Raw genomic sequence first — 7,448 nt, forward strand, 5'->3', positions numbered from 1 at the left:
GGGGGGGGGGGGGGGGGGGGGGGGGGGGGAGGGGTGAGGAGCAGAGGGAGAAGCAGGCTCCCCGCTGAGCAGGGAGCCCGATGAGAGGCTGGATCTCAGGACTCTGGGATCATGACCTGAGCTGAAAGCAGATGCTTAACCAACTGAGCCGCCCAGGTGCCCCTGGAGCCTGTCTCTCTTATGTTCCTCTGCTCAAAGGGAGCTCATTACCTATCCCAAACAGCTTACAATGATTTGAAATCTGCCTCCCTATGGCTCCCACCCACTGATCCCAGTCCTTCCTCCTGCAACCCGTAAACCAAATCCCTCTTCCATAACGAGCTCCTTAGTGAGGACACCGACCATGGTCCTCCTGTGCTCGTTTCTCCATCCAGATGTCCCCAGTCCCTACAACTGTCTGTACCGTTCTTGTGCAGTTGGGTTTCTGGCCCCTCACACCCTGGACTCCCTTGTATATGGGGAGGAAAGAACCTCTCTCCAGTGCACCGCCAAGTCCAGTGTGGCAGGGAGACCATTGGACAAGGAGTTAGATAAGCTGGACGGGCACCCAGGGTGTTTCTTGTAACAACCGCTTGACCTTATCTATGTACCTGGAAAAGGCGATGATCCAGACTCTGTAGGAGGTATCAGTGTGTGTGTCTCCAGTGTGATTCATGATGTGACGGTGACTCGAGGCCCACACCCTGCCTGTGTGTGGATACCAGTATTCTATCACTGATATTGATAAAGAAGGGCCATCTTTTTGAAACTGTTGCCAGGATGTATCTGCTCCTTCTAAGAGGCGGCTGTGATTCGTCCTGTAGGGGCAACGGAGGGAGCCAAGACCCAGAGGAGGGGCCTTTACCTAGTGTAGTAGTCAGGGATTTCCAGAGAAACTGAACCAATGATATAGATATATATATAGATAGATAGATAGATCTATATATCTATCTATATCTATATCTATATCTAGATATCTAGATATATATATCTATCTATATCTATATCTATATCTAGATATATATATCTATCTATATATATATCTAGATATCTAGATATATATATATCTATATAGATCTATCTATCTATATATATTATATATATATTATAGATATATATATTATATATGTAATATATTATAGATATATATTATATATATATTATAGATAGATATATATAGGGAACTGGCTCATGTGATTGTGGGGGATTGGCAAGTCCAAAATCTGATTGGGGAGGCCTGGAAAACCAGGAAAAAGTTGCAGTTCAAGTCCAAAGGCAGTCTGTTAGAGAGCCGGGAGAACTGATGCTGCAGATGAAGTCTGAAGGCAGTCTGCTTGCAGAATTCCCTCTTGTATGGAGGAGGTAAGTCTTTTCTTCCATCCGGGCCTTCCCCTGATTAGATGAGGCCCACCCTCACTACAGAGGTCCAATGTGCTTTACTCAAAATCTGGCAATTAAAATGGACAACTCATCCAAAAACACTGTCATGGAATCATCTAGAATAACGTTTGGCCACACATGTTCTGCCAACCTGACACATAAAATTAACCATCCCATGCAGCTAGCCTCCCATCCAAGGACAGGGCACACAGAATGGCAGGAACTTGGTTGGGACGTTTTTCCAAAGGACGGGAAAAAAGCCTCCTTCAAACGTCAGGGAGTTTCTCACACTTACATGATCTAAAGACAACGCGTGGTGTTCCCTATAGCACTGACTACAATGAAAGCGCTTACAAAACATCACACAGCCATCCCGCCGTCGAAAATGGACATTGGGTGGGTGAGTACTCAGGTGGGAGGAGGTCCATAATGTAATATGTAGTTAAAAATCACAACCGAGTGTGTATAATCTGGTAGTCATTTAGAATAAAGATAGAGCTTATACTCCTCAAATGTTAACAGTCTTTCTCTCTAGGTATTGGAATTATATGGGTCATTCTCTTTCTTTTTGCTTCCATGTGTTATATTTGTCATTAAGATCTTGGGCCACTTGCAAAAGGAAGCAATACGTACATCGACGGTTTTCAAGTACGCGAAAGAAGAGTCACATCGTCACTTCTGTCATCTAAAAATGCAGAAACCTCCAAAACCTGTACGGCAGCACCTCATTGGCCTATGTCCCAGCTAAATTTAACTAAACTTCTACGTGCCAGACCCCGTGGGTTTTGTTGTTGGTGTTGCTATTTTGGTTAAAACGTGCTTTCAATGTTTTTGATAAGATTTTAAAAAGCACCTCATGAAAACTATTAAGTACCCTGCACATATTAGTTATTTCTAGAAGCTAGTCCATCTGTAGACACTGGTCACAATTAATTCCTTCTCAGTCATGTTTACACATAATCCTTATTTTTTCTGCTCTCAGCTGTCACTTCTACTAAATCCTCAGGGTTCCTATCTTTGGTTTTTTGGGTTTTTTTCACAATGATTATGTGTCCGAGACTCCCTGAAGGTAGACCCGTCTCTTGTTCTTCTCTGGACTGGCACGCATGGGCTTTAGAGCACCTTCTGGTTTCTAGGGCCTTCCGGTGGATCAGGGTTTCTCAACTCGGCACATGGGCTGGATGAATCTTGGTCGTGGGCACTGCTCCGTGCCCTGCAGGAGACTTCACATCATTGCAGGCCTCTACTACCAGATTCCAGTAGCAAACTCCAGGTCGTGACAACCAAACATGTCTCAGACATTCCCAGTGTTCCCTTAGGGGCAGAATCACCACTGGTTGAAAAGCCCTGCTGTGTAGACTTAACTACCCGCAGACTCTTTGAACGGTGGGCCTTGGCCACAGCTGATTCTGACCACTCACAGTCAGCCAGACACTCAGCACCTTCCTGCACGCTCGTTCCCCGAGAGCTGGGCCTGCTGCCAGGGATGTCGTTGTAGCAATAGAGGGATTGGAGGAGAAGGGAAGGAGCATGCCCTTCCAGGTCTCCTTTATGCCTGCTTCGGTAACCGTGGGCTACTTTTAGCCTTGGTCTGATGGGAATGCAGCAGAGTCTCAGTCTGAGGCCGGGGAGCTGATGGAGGGGGTCGTGCTTAAAATGTAATCGATAAAGCTTCGTGGCTCTGAGAGGTGTCCTACAACCCTGCTTCCAGTTTTTCCTGCTTCATTTACATCCTGAGAGCAGTCCATCCTACATTAGACTCTCAGAATATTCTTCCAGCGGTTTGGAGTTCAAACAGCTTCTCGTTTTCTGGAAGATAAATCTCAACGGCTTTGCATGACCTTGGTGTTAGTGTCCTAGGGCGGCCACAGCAAAATGCCACACTTTCGGTGGCATTCGGTGAGTTCTAGATCTAGAAGTCAGAAATCAAGGTGTCTGCAAGGTTGGTTCCCTCTGGAAGCTCCGAGCGAGAACCGCCCCAGGCCGCTCCCCTGGCTTCTGGGATCTGCAATTCCTGTGCTGCTTGGCTTGTAGCTGCGTCCCTCCGGCCTCTGCCTCCCCATCACAGGGCTTCGTTCTCTGTGTCTGCGTCTGCTCCCCTTCTCATTTCTTACAAGAACACTTGTCAACAGACTTGGAGCCCTGCATAATCCAGGATAATCTCATCTCAAGATCTTTATTTTCCTTATATCTGCAAAGACCCTTGTTCCAAATAAGCCCACATTCACAGGTTCTGGATGGATGTATCTTCTGGGAGCCCACCATTCACTTGACTACAGTTTTCCAGGGCTCCCAGAGTTGGTCTTTCTCGGTTTCCTTTATGTGCCCACTCCTCGTTGAGTCCCATTCAGTCAGTCAGTTGATGAGCAATGCTTGGCACCTGAGAAGATGAGGTGACAGCATGACCTCTTCTTGGATCTCCCAGTCCTTTCCTGCGTGCCCTCATCTGGGCCAGCCTCCTGCCTGCTTCCCTGGATCCTGTTCCTTCCCCTGCTTCCAGCCATGCTCCAGGGCACAGAGCTCTGAATCCTTGCTACTCAGGGTCCACCTATTTTCTTGCCTCCTCCAAGAAGCCTTCCTTGACTCTCCCAGCCCATACTGATCTCCCCTTTGGCAGCACGATCCCAGCGGGGCCACTGTTTGGTGCATCACACCCTGAAGCAAGTTAGGGATGTCTCTGCAGAGGCCCCTGCAAGTCACTCACCAAACACGTCTTGACTCAGCTTAGCTGGAATCAGCAAGGCATCGCTCTGCAGTATGAACCACGCCTGTCGGGGCGTGGAAGGTGAGGGCTGGGGGCAGGGAGGAGGCTGCCTGCCCGGGGTAGCTTCTCAAAGCACCGTCATAGGGAGACTCGTCTGTCCTCAGCCCCTATAGCATCCCTGCTTGACCTGTGAGCACGTGGAGTCTGCATCATTCTTTGACCTGTTCACATTCATGAAACAAGTTAGCAGCAAGACCTAGAACATGTTTTCCTACGATGCTATCACCAGATCTCAGAGAGGATGACTAGGACAAAGGCTCCAGGTTTTCACACTCGCTACGATGTTTCCTTTGCAAAGGCTCCTCCTTCCAGATAGAATTCCTTCTACCTTCTGAGCTTGCTGTCACTGTTGGTTGGCACAGTCCCCTGGTGGGTCAATGCCAGTGAGGAGAGAAGCAGCCCCCGAGTTGCCTGGCGTGGGCCGTGGCACCAGGGCCCAGTGGGAAGGGCTCTTCCTGCTTACCAGCCCAGAGCCAACTTCGAGACCTCACTCCCTTTATAGTCACCCCCACACCGCTCCCCAGGCTTCATCTTTGCACTGTTCGCTGCTCCCGTGCTCTTCGCTCTACTTAAATGGCACCTGCCCCTCTCCAGGGTCAAGTCTACTCACCCTCAGCATGCCCCGTGGAAGCTGTTCCCCCTGGCATCAGAGGTGTAAACCACTACCGCCTCTCCTGGGCTCCCTCTGCCCTGGTTCATGCCTCCCCTGCTCGACCTGGCCCACTGCGTTAAGGCTGACCAGGGGAACGGCTGACCCTGCAGCCACCCCTAGCATGAGAGGATCGAGCTGGAGCAAATCCATCTTTGTGCCCTGGCACTGAAAAGGGCCCAACAAATCATAGATGGAACTCTCCTTACCGAGGGCAGTTTCCATTGGCCCAGGCTGTGAGGTCGTAGCCAGTTCTGTTTAGCAGAACCATTCACGCCTTTAGTACTAATGTCTAGAGTCCCAAAAGGAGCCCAGGCTCCAGGCTCCTCCCACTTCACTGTTCCTGGTTGTGGCTGAGACAAGGTGCTTGAGGAAGAAGTGAGAAACATATGTCAATAATGTCACATCTTCCCAGACACATTTTTAAATGGCAAAGTCAAGGAACCTTTCATCCAGTTTCACAGAAGGCCAAATCTGCCCCTTGCCTCCAGCTTCGGGAGTGGTATCTTTATTTTATGGGGAAAGAAGTGGAAAGCCTAGCTTCTGAGGAAAACAAGAGCAATGGAAAGAATTGGGTGGTAATCAAAAGCATTTATCTATCTATTACCTATTTCTGCCTATCCAGCCTTCCAAGGTATAAACAATTAAGAATAATAAACAATATACAGATACATAGACAATAATTATTATAAATAATCGTTTATAAATAAACAATATAATAAACTGCACTTGTTTTTTCTGGCTTTGCTGGGATAGAATTGGCATATGACATGGGGTAAGCTGAAAGTGCAGGGTGTGTCGATGTGATGCATTTATACATTGCAAAACGCCGACAGCTGCTATGGCATCAGTGACCACCTCCAGCCCGTCACATAGTTACCATCCTTTTTTGTGGTGAGAAACTGCACATATTTAAAGTATCCATTTGATACCTTTGGAGAAATGTATACACTTATAACACCATCAAGATCATGAACGTGTCCAGTCATTCCTTCAAAGTTTCCTCTTGCCCCTTTGCAGCCCCTCTTGGACCCTCTTACTCTAGTCCCAAACAGTCTCTCCTGTGTTTCCTGTGACTATAGATTAGTTTGTATGTCCTAGATTTTACATAAATGGAATCATAGAGTGGACATTTTTTTGTCTGGCTTCTTCCACTCTGCAAGATTATGTTAAGGTTTTGCATGTTGTACTCTGTATCAAGTATCCATTCCTTTTCGTTGCTGAGTAGTATTCCACTGCGTGGGCATACCGCAGGCTTCTTATCCATTGATCTGTTGATGGACATCTGAGTTGTTTCCAGTGTGTGACTACTGCAAACCAAGCTGCCCTGAAGATTCGTTTATAAGTCTTCGTGCGAACAGATGCTCTCATTTCTTGTGGGCAAATACTGAGGATTGAACAGTCGGGTTTAAATACGTTTAAATTTTAAGACACTTTCAAACTATTTTCCAAAGTGGTTGCACCATTTCACAGGGCCACCAGCAGTGTGTGTCTTCTGGTTCCTTCTCATCATCAACACGTGGAATGGTTAGTCTTTTTAGTTTTAGCCACTTTGATGGAGAATGGCATCTTATTACGGTTTTAATTTGCATTTCCCTAATGTTAATGAGGATGAGCACTTTTTTATGTGCTTATTTTCTATACATACATCTTCCTGCATAAAGTATCTATTTGAATATTTTGCCACTTATTTGTTGGGTTATTTTGCTATTATTGATTTTTGGAATTATTTTTTAAATTTCATATTTTATTTATTTATTTATTTATTTGAGAAAGAGAGAGCACACGGTGTGGGGGAGGGGCACAGGGAGAGGGGAGAGAGAATCTCAAGCAGACTCCCCACTGAGCACAGAGCCCAACACGAGACTCGATTCCAGGACCCTGAGAGCACGACCTGAGCCAAAACCAAGAGTCGGATGCATAACTGACTGTACCACCCAGGCACCCCTGATTTTTGAAATTATTTAAATATTCAGATGCGAAACCTTTACAGTCTCTCATTCTGTGGCTTATTTTCTCATGCTTTTAACAGACCTTTTGAAAAGCAGGAGTTTTATATCTCGATGAAGCTCAGTTTATCAGGTACTGCTGAGGAAGTCCGGCAGCTTCTTAGTTCATGATCGGAAAATTATTCATTTTAAACAAAGAAAGCTGGTATCCAATCATTTAACGTTTGTGCGGAAACTACTTTGCACTGGGAGCTGTTTGGCTCAATGCAAAAAAAGTAAAAGACATGATCCCTGGTTTCTTAATGCTCGTGGCGTGGCGGGAGAGGTGAGGCGAGCGCTTTTACGGTAGGTCTATGCTATGGGGGCTGGGAGAGAGGAGCACAGACGGGAATGGAGCTCACAGCAGAAAAGGAAAGGAAAAAGATCCAAGAGGGTGAAATGACATTTTAAACTAGGTCTTACCCCTGAACTACACAAAGAAAACCTTTTTTGCTTTGCTTTCTGAGAAGGCTGTCTTGACCGTTTATCTTTCCTTTGCATGCTGGATGAAATACGGGGCAATAGGCCTGACCTAAAACGGGGGAGGTTTGTTTCAAAAAAGGAGAAGAGCATGACGAGAAAGGATGTCAAGGGGAAGGGGAAAAGGACCGAGAAAGAAGAAAAAATGGGCAGTAGCAAAGAAATATCAAGGGAAGTCTCTACTCATAAAATAGAAATTAATGGATTA

This window comes from Ailuropoda melanoleuca, chromosome 6 (assembly GCF_002007445.2).
Source record: "Ailuropoda melanoleuca isolate Jingjing chromosome 6, ASM200744v2, whole genome shotgun sequence".
Taxonomy (NCBI): domain Eukaryota; kingdom Metazoa; phylum Chordata; class Mammalia; order Carnivora; family Ursidae; genus Ailuropoda; species Ailuropoda melanoleuca.